The 13,753-nt window shown below is 35.4% G+C and overlaps 1 protein-coding gene across 7 annotated transcripts in view; it reads right to left on the reverse strand.

Moving 5' to 3' along the window:
- Window positions 1-13,753, reverse strand: part of CSNK1G1 (casein kinase 1 gamma 1) — a 193,129-nt gene that overhangs the window by 85,081 nt on the left and 94,295 nt on the right. The window lies entirely within an intron of this gene.

Consider the following 13,753-nt stretch of genomic DNA (forward strand, 5'->3'; position numbering starts at 1 on the left):
AGTGGTTAGGACTCCACGCTTTCACTGTCATGGCCTGGGTTCAATCCCTGGTCAGGGCACTAAGATCCCACAAGCCATGCGGTGTGGCCAAAAAAAAAAAAAAAAAAGACTAAGAAGTCAATACAAAACACAGCCAAGTGGAAGGCTCTAAACACTTAGCCACTATTCTCAGTGATACACAAAAATTTTGCTCTGGAAGAATTTAATTACAAAGATAGAGGGTTACAATCCTGCCCATTTAAAACGAATGACTGCTTCAGCTTACAAAAAATTATATATATATATGAATGATATATCAATAACTGTGAGAAAGGAAGTTTACCTAACAGAAAAATACCATTGATGAGGTGGCATAATTCCAAGCACTCGAAGCTTTTAGTTGCTGTACAAAATCCACAATGCTTCCCAAGGTCACTTCCTGGCTATGGGTTCTTTTATTGTTAATGTAAAAGAAACTGCATTACATAGTAGATTTGGGAGCTTTACATCCAAACTCAGCCCTTTTGAAGCAGCAGTCTTAGATGTGAAGCTACCCATAAAATCCACTGCGTGAAGACTTCCTGTTTCAGTAAGTCGCCTACAGAGACCACATTTATGGTAAGCTTCATCAGACAAAGCACTATTTCAAAGAACCAGCAGGTGTCAGTTCTCAGAGTCATGCTGATAAAGGAACATACAAGCCTCAGGTTCCCAGTTTAGTTAGATCTCCAGCTGTCAGATTTCTTGCCATAAAGTGAAAGTAGTACATTTATAAATTACTACCTAGAACTTGTTACAAAAAAAAAAAATCCAGCCAAATGAATGTGAGGCAATTAGTAGTTAAAACAAGAAACCGATCTATGGTTCAAGATGGCGGAGCAGAAGGACATGCTCTCACTCCCTCTTGAGAGAGCACTGGAATCATAACTAACTGCTGAACAATCATTGAAAGGAAGACACTGGAACTCACCAAAAAAGATACCCCACATCCAAAGACAAAGGAGAAGCCACAATGAGAGGGCAGGAGGGGCACAATCACAATAAAATCAAATCCCATAACTGCTGAGTGGGTGACTCTCAAACTGGAGAACACTTATACCACAGAAGTCCACCCACTGGAGTGAAGGTTCTGAGTCCCACGTAAGGCTTCCCAACCTGGGTGTCTGGCAGCAGGAGGAGAAATTCCTAGAGAATCAGACTTTGAAGCCTAGTGGGATTTGATTACAGGAATTCGACAGGACTGAGGGAAACAGAGACTCCATTCTTGGAGGGCACACACAAAGTAGTGTGAGCATCAGGACCCAGGGGAAGGAGCAGTGACGCCATAGGAGACTGAACCAGACCTACCTGCTGGTGTTGGAGGGTCTCCCGCAGAGGCAGGGGGTGGCTGTGTCTCACTGTGAGGACAAGGACATTGGCAGCAGAAGTTCTGGGAAGTACTCCTTGGCATGAGCCCTCCCAGAGTCTGCCATTAGCCCCACCAAAGAGCCTGGGTAGGCTCCAGTGTTGGGTCACCTCAGGCCAAACAACCAACAGGAAGGGAACCCAGCCCCATCCATTAGCAGACAAGAGGATTAAAGTTTTACTGAGCTCTGCCCACCAGAGCAACAGTCAGCTCTACCCACCACCAGTCCCTCCCATCAGGAAACTTGCACAAGCCTCATAGACAGCCTCATCCACCAGAGGGCAGCCAGCAGAAGCAAGAAGAACTACAATCTTGCAGCCTGTGGAACAAAAACCACATTCACAGAAAGAGAGACAAGATGAAAAGGCAGAAGGCTACGTACCAGATGAAGGAACAAGATAAAACCCCAGAAAAACAACTAAATGAAATGGAGATAGGCAACCTTCCAGAAACAGAATTCAGAATAATGATAGTGAAGATGATCCAGGACCTCGGAAAAAGAATGAAGGCAAAGATCGAGAAGATGCAAGAAATGTTTAACAAAGATCTACAAGAATTAAAGAACAAACAAACTGAGATGAACAATACAATCACTGAAATGAAAAATACACTAGAAGGAATCAATAGCAGAATAACTGAGGCAGAAGAACAGATAAGTGACCTGAAGACAGAATGGTGGAATTCACTGCTGCAGAAAAAGGAATGAAAAGAAATGAAGACAGCCTGAGAGACCTCTGGGACAACATTAAACACAACAACATTCGCATTATAGGGGTCCCCGAAGGAGAAGAGAGAGAGAAAGGACCAGAGAAAATATTTGAAGAGATTATAGTCGAAAACTTCCCTAACATGGGAAAGGAAATAGCCATCCAAGTCCAGGAAGCGCAGACAGCCTCATACAGGATAAACCCAAGGAGAAACACACCGAGAAACACAGTAATCAAATTGGCAAAAATTAAAAACAAAGAACAATTATTAAAAGTAACAAGGGAAAAACGACAAATAACATACAAGAGAACTCCCATAAGGTTAACAGCTGTTTTCTCAGCAGAAACTCTACAAGCCAGAAGGGAGTGGCATGACATATTTAAAGTGATAAAAGGGAAGAACCTACAACCAAGATGACCCTACCCATCAAGGATCTCATTCAGATTCGATGGAGAAATCAAAACCTTTACAGACAAGCAAAAGCTAAGAGAATTCAGCACCACCAAACCAGCTCTACAACAAATGCTAAAGGAACTTCTCTAAGTGGGAAACACAAGAGAAGAAAAGGACCTACAAATACAAGTCCAAAACAATTAAGAAAATGGTACTAGGAACATACATGTCAATAATTACCTTAAACATAAATGGATTAAATGCTCCAACCAAAAGACACAGGCTCGCTGAATGGATACAAAAACAAGATCCACATATATGCTGTCTACAAGAGACCCACTTCAGACCTAGGGACACATACAGACTGAAAGTGAGGGGATAGAAAGAGATATTCCATGCAAATGGAAATCAAAAGAAAGCTGGAGTAGCAATACTCATATCAGATAAAATAGACTTTAAAATAAAGAATGTTACAAAAGACAAGGAAGGACACTATATAATGATCAAGGGATCAGTCCAACAAGAAGATATAATAATTATAAATATATATGCATCCAACATAGGAGCACCTCTAAACATAAGGCAACTGCTAACAGCTATAAAAGAGGAAATCGACAGTAACACAATAATAGTGGGGGAATTTTAACACCTCACTTACACCAATGGACAGATCATCCAAACAGAATATTAATAAGGAAACACAAGCTTTAAATGACACAACAGACCAGATAGATTTAATAGATATTTATAGGACATTCCATCCAAAAACAGCAGATTACACTTTTTTCTCAAGTGCGCACAGAACATTCTCCAGGATAGATCATGTCTTGGGTCACAAATCAAGACTCAGTCAATTTAAGAAAACTGAAATCATATCAAGCATCTTTTCTGACCACAACGCTATGAGATTAAAAATCAATTACAGGGAAAAAAACGTAAAAAACACAAACACATGGAGGCTAAACAATACATTACTAAATAACAAAGAGATCACTGAAGAAATCAAAGAGGAAATCAAAAAATACCTAGAGACACATGACAACGAAAACACGACGATCCAAAACCTATAGGATGCTGCAAAATCAGTTCTAAGAGGGAAGTTTATAGCAATACAAGCCTACCTCAAGAAACAAGAAAAATCTCAAATAAACAATCTAACCTTACACCTAAAGGAACTAGAGAAAGAAGAACAAACAAAACCCAAAGTTAGTAGAAGGAAAGAAATCATAAAGATCAGAGCAGAAATAAATGAAATAGAAACAAAGAAAACAATAGCAAAGATCAATAAAACTAAACGCTGATTCTTTGAGAAGATAAACAAAATTGATAAACCGTTAGCCAGACTCATCAAGAAAAAGAGGAAGAGGACTCAAATCAACAAAATTAGAAATGAAAAAGCAGAAGTTACAACAGACACCGCAGAAATACAAAGCATCCTAAGAGACTACTACAAAAAACTCTATGCCAATGAAATGGACAACCTGGAAGAAATGGACAAGTTCTTAGAAAGGTATAATCTTCCAAGAATGAACCAGGAAGAAATGGAAAATACGAACAGACCAATCACAAGTAATGAAATTGAAGCTGTGATTAAAAATCTTCCAACAAACAAAAGTCCAGGACCAGATGGCTTCACAGGTGAAGTCTATCAAACATTTAGAGAAGAGCTAACACCCATCCTTCTCAAACTCTTCCAAAAAATTGCAGAGGAAGGAACACCCCCAAACTCATTCTATGAGGCCACCATCACCCTGATACCAAAACCAGACAAAGACACTACAAAAAAAGAAAATTACAGATGAATATCACTGATGAATATAGATGCAAAAATCCTCAACAAAATACTAGCAAACAGAATCCAACAACACATTAAAAGGATCATACACCATGATCAAGTGGGATTTATCCCAGGGATGCAAGGATTCTTCAATATATGCAAATCAATCAATGAGATACACCATATTAACAAGCTGAAGAATAAAAACCATATGATCATCTCAATAGATGCAGAAAAAGCTTCTGACAAAATTCAACACCCATTTATGACAAAAACGCTCCAGATAGTGGGCATAGAGGGAAACTACCTCAAAATAATAAAGGTCATATACAACAAACCCACAGCAAACATCACTCTCAATGGTAAAAAACTGAAAGCATTTCCTCTAAGATCAGGAACAAGACAAGGATGTCCACTCTCACCACTATTATTCAACATAGTTTTGAAAGTCCTAGCCACGGCAATCAGAAAAGAAAATAGAAATAAAAAGGAATGCAAATTGGAAAAGAAGAAGTAAAACTGTCACTGTTTGCAGATGACATGATACTATACATAGAGAATCCTAAAGATGCCACCAGAAAACTACTAGAACTAATCAATGAATTTGGTAAAGTTGCTGGATATAACATTAATGCACAGAAATCTCTTGCATTCCTATACACTAATGATGAAAAATCTGAAAGAGAAATTAAGGAAACACTCCCATTTACCATTGCAACAAAAAGAATAAAATACCTAGGAATAAACCTACCTAGGGAGACAAAAGACCTGTATGCAGAAAACTGTAAGACACTGATGAAAGAAATTAAAGATGATACCAACAGATGGAGAGATATACCATGTTCTTGGATTGGAAGAATCAGTATTGTGAAAATGACTATACTACCCAAAGCAATCAACAGATTCAATGCAATCCCTATCAAATTACCAATGGCATTTTTTACAGAACTAGAACAAAAAATCTTAAAATTTGTATGGAGAAACAAAAGACCCCGAATAGCCAAAGCAGTCTGGAGGGGAAAAAACGGAGCTGGAGGAATCAGACTTCCTGACTTCAGACTATACTACAAAGCTACAGTAATCAAGACAATATGGTACTGGCACAAAAACAGAAATACAGATCAATGGAACAGGATAGAAAGCCCAGAAATAAACCCACACACCTATGGTCAGCTAATCTATGACAAAGGAGGCAAGGATATACAATGGAGAAAAGACAGTCTCTTCAGTAAGTGGTGCTGGGAAAACTGGACAGCTACATGTGAAAAATGAAATTAGAACACCTCCTAATACTATACACAAAAATAAACTCAAAATGGATTAGAGACTTAAATGTAAGTCCAGACACTATAAAACTCTTAGAGGAAAACACAGGAAGAACACTCTTTGACACAAATCACAGCAAGATCTTTTTTGATCCACCTTCTAGAGTAATGGAAATAAAAACAAAAATAAACAAATGGGACCTACTGAAACTTAAAAGCTTTTGCACAGCAAAGGAAACCATAAACAAGACAAAAGGCAACCCTCAGAATGGGAGAAAATATTCGCAAATGAATCAACGGACAAAGGATTAATCTCCAAAATATATAAACAGCTCATGCAGCTCAATATTAAAAAACAAACAACCCAATCCAAAATTGGGCAGAAGACCTAAATAGACATTTCTCCAAAGAAGACATACAGATCACCAAGAAGCACATGAAAAAGCTGCTCAACATCACTAATCATTAGAGAAATGCAAATCAAAATTACAATGAGGTATCACCTCACACCAGTTAGAATGGGCATCATCAGAAAATCTACAAACAATAAATGCTGGAGAGGGTGTGGAGAAAAGGGAACCCTCTTGCACTGTTGGTGGGAATGTAAATTGATACAGCCACTATGGAGAACAGTATGGAGGTTCCTTAAAAATCTAAAAATAGAATTACCATATGACCCAGCAATCCCACTACTGGGCATATACCCAGATAAAACCATAATTCAAAAAGACACATGCACCCCAATGTTCACTGCAGCACTATTTACAATAGCCAGGTCACGGAAGCAACCTAAATGCCCATCGACAGACGAATGGATAAAGAAGATGTGGTACGTATATACAATGGAATATTACTCAGCCATAAAAAGGAACGAAATTGGGTCATTTGTAGAGACGTGGATGAATCTAGAGACTGTCATACAGAGTGAAGTAAGTCAGAAAGAGAAAAACAAATATCGTATATTAACGTGTATATGTGGAACCTAGAAAAATGGTACAGATGAACCGGTGTGCAGGGCAGAAATTGAGACACAGATGAAGAGAACAAACGTATGGACACCAAGGGGGGAAAGCGGAGGCAGGGGTGGTGGTGGTGGTGGGATGAATTGGGAGATTGGGATTGACATGTATACACTAATATGTATAAAATGGATAACTAATAAGAACCTGCTGTATAAAAAAATAAAGAAAATAAAATTCAAAGAAAAATAAACAAAAACCAAGAAACCACTTTTATGTAACTCAGATTGTTTACCATGTGTATTTAAGGCAAAGAGGCTGGCCTACTGCCGTCACCACCCAGATAGCATCTCTTTAAGTAGGCAGTATGCTCAAGGGTAAGAAGATAATAAACACTACAACTTTAAAGAAAGAAGCCAGAGGTTTTATTCATTTTTACTAACTTAATTCTACTAGTTTATTAGTACACTCTGCAGAAAGATTTCCCAAATGGTTAATAGTTAACAGGAATGATAATTCCTTCTTGTGCTAAGTTTTTTGAAGGAATTACTTATCAATACCAGTAAGTAGTTTATTATAAAAAATCTTATTAAATCTTGCTTAACACCACTGGTAGTGGTATAGAGCATGTTTACTATTAATATGTAAGACATATCTGTTTTAGACAATGTTAAAATGTTTTCTAAACTGCAGAACATGATCGATTAAGGAGTGTGAAATAAATTCAGTGGGTCCTGACCAACACATTCTTTAAGGAAAAGTAGTATAAAATTTAAAAGAGTACATCACACTTAGTAAAGTGTATTATTTCATAAAACTTTTGCTTCAGACATACACAAATATTAAATTCTGTATATACTGGATCACAATATAATATGTATTTTTTTTAGTGTGAGTCATGGTGAAAAAAATAAAAGCCATTAATAAAAACCTTCTGAAAAGCAATTTCAATTATTTCATTTTGAGATGAAAAGCTCAGGTCAGTGACAACTAGCTCCTACGACTCTCCTAAACTGTTAAACATAATAGTCTGTTCTGATCAATCTGTTAGAAAAATCCTCATTTTCAGCTGCAAGTCTGGAGTGAGACTGAGCAGAGTGAGGAAGAAGAGGGTGGATGATGTCACTGATAAATGAGGCCAAAGAAGGACCTGTACTCCATTCCAAGAGGGTGACCTATGAAGTACTTACAGAGGCAATGCTTTAAGCAAGTGTGTGAAACTTTCTACATTATAGTGGTGCGGGAAAAAAAACACAACAAAGCTGGAATGAATCACTCCAGAAAGCATGATACTCTACAGCAGAAAAATAACGAAGTACTTTAGTTTCTAAAAATTTTATTATGCAAAATCTCACTTATACAATGATTCCCCGATGTAACCTCACCCAATTTCAATAAGGAAATGACTTTGAAGCAAATCCCAGATGTTATATTATTTCATCAGTAAATATTTCATTACAGATCTTTAATAGATTTGAAGTATTCTTTAGAGCAGATGGATTACTTGCTATTCGAAGACTTGCCACATAAATGTGAAAAATTAAAAGACCAAATGAAGATCTGCGGCTACTGAAAAAGTTATAGTACCTAGTCGACATTTCAGCCATTCAGGAAGAAAAGTCCAAATGGTCCTTTGAAAAAGCAAAAGGGTTGAAAGTGAAAAAAGCACAATTATGAACATAGTTAAAGGTAAAACAATTGATTCTAGAAGAACTAAAACTATGGATTGTCAATGACTTGAACCTGATCATCAGGCAAAAATGGTCCAATATTTCATTAATATTTTCCTGCCAAGAAGAATACAACCTCCATTCTAAATGATAATGCAAGTTTTAAGAGGAAAGAAATATATTAATGAAGTTGCAGGAGTAGAAAAGTAGGCACGTTTAAAATTAGGCATTCAACTAATGTACAAATCGGAGAAGCCACAGTACCTGAAAACTTCACAAATCCCAGTGATGCACTTATGTCCATTTCTTTCTCATTGTAATGAAGGTACTTACATTAAAAGCAATGTTAACTTACTGTGTTTTTTTTTTAAGTCTTGCTTTACTGTTAATTATTTGGACAATTTCCTGGAGTCTGGCATATAATTTTTCAGCTTTGTTTAGAGCCAGTGATTGTGAAGTAGCTCCTCCTGAGAAACAGTGGAAAGTTGTGTGAGGGTCACTAACACATACTGTTAACATCTAAAACCAAATTTTAATCCTCTTGCACAAACGATATCCCCTAAAAAATTTTTTATGTTTATTCTTCTTTTTAATTGAGGCACAATTAACATGAAGTAAAGTACACAAATGTAAAATGTGTAATTCAGTGAAGTTTTACATATCCATACATATACCTATGTAACCATCCAGGGAGAGAACATTTTCAGCTCTCCAATAGGCTTTCTTGTGCCTCTTCCAGATCAATAATCCTCATTTACCACTACCCAAAGTTACCTGTTCTGTTTAATTGCAAGAAATTAGTTTTGCCTATTTTGAACATCTATTAATGGAAATATACAGTAACCACTCTTTTGTGTCTGGCTTCTTTTGCTCAATATTATGTTTGAGACTCATCCATTTTGTTGCATGTATTAATAGCTCATTCTTTTCCTTTTTTAAAAAAAATTGGGGGGGTAGTTCATGTTTATTAGTCTGCGTAATGACTTAGATGTTCTGTTTGAACATTCTCGAACACATTTTTTGGTGCACATAGATATGCATTTTCCTGGGCACATACCCTGGGTCATATAGAGTATTCACATGTAGAAATAACTAAAATGTCCATCATCTGATGAATAGATAAAACAAAATGTGGTATACAATGCACGAAGAAGTGACCTGCCTCCAATGAAGTGATCCACAATAAGAAAGCACAAGGCTTCCTATGGCAGAAGACCATGTTGTTAGTAATAAAAAAAAAAAAAAAAAATAGAGGTCTCAGTGTGTTCAAGTCTTTTCTTTTTGAGTAAGGACAACAAAATTGTCAAATCCACTTTGCATTCCATCTAGTAGCATATTGGGACATAAAAGACAGTCCTCCTCAGGAAGAAGTCTTTGGGAAGTATAAGTTGAGCTGATATCATAAACTACTCTCACTGGCCACCAAGGACAACCAGGGCAAAAAAGGTAGTCACCCTATTCAGGATTACCTTTCCTCATTTTTTAATCTTATTTTGGAACTGCTGTTTCTTCCTCCACAACAAAACTTTAATATCTTAAGCTAAACATTAAGAAGCTATACCAACTTAATTCCACTCACAATAGCCAAGAGGTGGAAGCAACCCAAATGTTCATCAATGGATGAATGGAGAATGGATGGATGAAAAAAGTGTGGTATATACATACAAGAGAATATTATTCAGCCTTAAAAAGAAATTCTGTCATGTGCTACAACGTTGGTGAACCCTGAAGACATTACGCTAAAGAAATAAGCCAGTCAGAAAAAGGCAAATACTATATAATTCCACTTTAATGAGGCATCTAAAGTAGTCAAATTCATAGAACAGAAAGTAGAATGGTGGTTACCAGGTGCTGTAGGGAGAGGGAAAAGGGGATTTTGTTTAATGGGTATAGAGTTTCAGTTGGGGAAGATGAAAAAAAGTTCTGGAGATCTGTTTCACAACAATATGAATATACTAAACCCTACTAAACTGTACACTTAAAAATGGTCAAGACGGTAAATTTTATGTTGTTAAATAAATGAATTTGGGCATCCCTTTCAGACCCACAAATGCCATTTCTAGGAAAATAAGAAATTGCAAGACCTACCTTGTCAGTAATAATAACTATTGTCATTTTGAGCAGGGTCACTCCCAATTTGTAATGGGAGAACATGGTCTTTGGAGAGACCACATCAAGATATAACAATAAATGGGTTTGTACTTAAGAAGAAGAAGAAGAAACTAACTTAATTCCAAATAAAGTATAAGTAACTGAAAGCTTAATTCAATGGACTTGCTAAACTCTAATTTGTAGAATTTAGGCAATGTAGTATTTTTTAGTAAAACTTTTGCTGCTTTAGGGGCTGGAACTGAAAAGTTCTTAACCTACAACCATCAGATTCTCATTTAAAGTCAAAAAATCTTTCCATATGGGTAATAAGAATAAACATCAAAGCAGCACTATCTGTATTGAAAACTGCATTTCTTTAGATTACCTTAAAAACCTTGCAGGAAAAAAAAAAATCTCTCTTGGTTATTAAAGTGATTATGAAACAGTGAAACAGATATGTATAATAATACAAAATCATGATTTACAAAGTATAACTTAAGACTGACCACAAATGAAATAACAGTTTTATCTCTAATCAATAATTTACTGAAAAATAAAAAAATGTTCAGAATGTGATGAGATTTGAAACTTTCCCTAGTTTAATTCTAAATATAGTTTCGCAAGAGGGAAAAATCATTTTTTTTCAAATAAAAGTAAAATCGGGTTATTTGTCTTCTTATTGTTAAGTTCTAAGAGTTCTTTATATCCTTGAAATACTAGTCCCTTAATAGATATGATTTGCAAATATTTTCTCCCATTATATGGATTGTTTTTTTACTTTTTTTCAGGATGTCCTTTGCAGCACAAAAAATTTCATTTTGATGAAATCCAATTTATCTATTTTTTCTTTTGCTATTTGTGCTTTTGGTGTCATGTCTAAGAGTCCACTGCCAAATCTGAGGACCTGAAGATTTACCCTTATGTTTTCTTCTAAGAGTTTTACCGTTTGGGCTATTACATTTAGTTCTTCGATACATTTTGGGTTAACTTTTGTATAGTATGAGGTAAAGGTTCAAATTCAATCTTTTGTATGTGAACATCCAGTTGTCTTAGCACCATTTGTTGAAAAAATTATCCTCTCCCCACTGAATAGTCTTGGCACACTAGTAAAAAAGCAATGGACCATAGATTCATATCTGGATTCTCAATTCTATTTCATTGACCTATATGTCTATTCTAATGCCAGTACCACAGTGTCTTGATTACTGTTGCTTTGTAGTAAGTTTTAAAATCAAAAAGTGCGAGTCATCCAACTTTGTTCTTCTTTTTCAATATTGTTTTGGTTCTTCTGGGTCCCTCGCAACTCCATATGAATTTTAGGATCAGCTTGTCAATTTCTGCAAAAAAAGCCAGCTGGGATTCTAACAGGGGGTGTGTTGAATCTGTAAATCAATTTGGGAAGTACTACATCTTAACAATATTAAGCCTGATCCCTGAATGTGAATGTTTTTCCAGGTATTTAGGTCTTCTTCTTTTTTTTTTTTTTTAATTTACAATGCTGTGTTTCATTTCTGCTGTATAGCAAAGTTACTCAGTTATATATATATACATATATATATATATTCTTTTTTTTATATTCTTTTCCATTATGGCTTATCACAGGATATTGAATATAGTTCCCTGTGCTATGCAGTAGGACCTTGTTATTTATCTAGGTCTTCTTTAATTCCTTTCCAAAATGTTTTGTAGTTTTCAGAGTATAAATTTTACATTCATTTTGTTAAATTTATTCTCTTTTGATACTATTGTAAATGGAACTGCTTTCTTAATTTCATTTTTGGATTAAACATAGATACTTCTGTATAATAATGATTCAGACCTCTTCTTTCATTATCCATTCTCAGAAGCATACTGCCTTTTTTTTTTTTTTTTCTGGCCAAGCCGTGCAGTTGCGGGATCTTAGTTCCCTAATTAGGGATCGAACCTGGGCCCCTGGCAGTGGAAGTGTGGAGTCCTAACCACTGGACCGCCAGGGAATTCCCCATACTGTCTTTTAATTAGAAAAGTATTAGTATCTCTTAAATCTCAAGTAGGGAACTCTTTTATATAAATAAATTTTTCAGAAAAGTGAAGTGACACTCTTTCAATTAAAGTTAAAAAGTAAAATCATTTACAAGGGAAATGTTTCTAAAGCTTCATGTTTCATAAAGAGAATATCGGGTGTTCACTCTGGCAGCATACTATTTACTAAAATTGATAGAGATTAGCATGCCCCCCACCCCTGTGCAAGGATGACATGCAAATTCATGAAGCATTACATTTTTTTACAAACTTGAAGTTATGAAATAAATAAGTCACAGGGGATGCTATGTACAGCATGATGACTAAAGTTAATAATACTGTACTGCATATCTGAAAGTTACTAAGAGAGGAAATCTTACAAGTTCTCATCACAAGAAAAATAAATTTTGTAAATATGTGTGGTGATGGATGTTAACTAGACTTACTGTGGTGATCATTTTGCAATATATACAAATAATGAATCATTACGTGTACACCTGAAACTAATATAATGTTATATGTCAATTACACCTCAATAAAAACGTTTCCATGAATATCTGATTTTTTTTTCCTTGATGAATCTACTCAAGATGAGTAATAATTATATTACCCCACTTGAGCAAACACCCTTAAAGGTTAATCCAGTATATAAGGCTATTCTGCCCATACTGCTCTGCTTTGTGACTTTGTTACCTTCCTTGCTATCAGTCTATCAGTGATCGCTTCTTGATACATGTAATTCCCTCTTCCTTCTGTGTTTGTACTCTATGGAAGATTAAGAAAACTAATAAGCTTGTTAGAAATGCATATAAAATAAGAACACAAAGGCTTTAAGAAAAAGACTGAAGGTCTGAAGCACAGGAACTTCTGGATACACAGATCCTAAGATATCTATTTTGACTGCTAAGAAATTTTTTATTTTTATCGTTGTTTTGGTTTGCTAGTCCTCAGCTTTGATGCAGAGAGCTGAAGCTTATTAAGAAAAATGATACCATGTACAGTTTTACTATAACATGGATAAAAATTTCAACAAATGTAATTTATAATTCTAATTTACAGTAATGTTAATTTATATTCTATATAAATTTTTGTGAAAAAATGCTACATTTAGCCTTGTCTATTCTGAAGTATTTTAGAGTATAATAAAACTGTAGAAAAATAATTACACTTTCATCACTGATGTGTAAATTTTCTGCCCTATATAAAACTAATTTATCTAGCAAACTAGAGAGGATAATGTGTTATAGTTCTAATAATAACCTATCTTCATGAACATGTTTATTGTGTTATTTACTTATAATAATAATAAAAGCTAGAAGAAAACGAAGCCCAATTATATGGTAACGGTTGTGGTAATCCACTTGAAGAAACAGAATAGCCATTAAACTTATAATTATGAAAGTCACATATAGGAATTTAGTAAATAAAAAAGGCAGACTCTCAAAGCATAGCCAACTTCGTTTATACCAAAGTACATATATATGTATATGCATGTATATATAGAC

This window comes from Balaenoptera physalus, assembly GCF_965194825.1.
Source record: "Balaenoptera physalus genome assembly, chromosome: 2".
Taxonomy (NCBI): domain Eukaryota; kingdom Metazoa; phylum Chordata; class Mammalia; order Artiodactyla; family Balaenopteridae; genus Balaenoptera; species Balaenoptera physalus.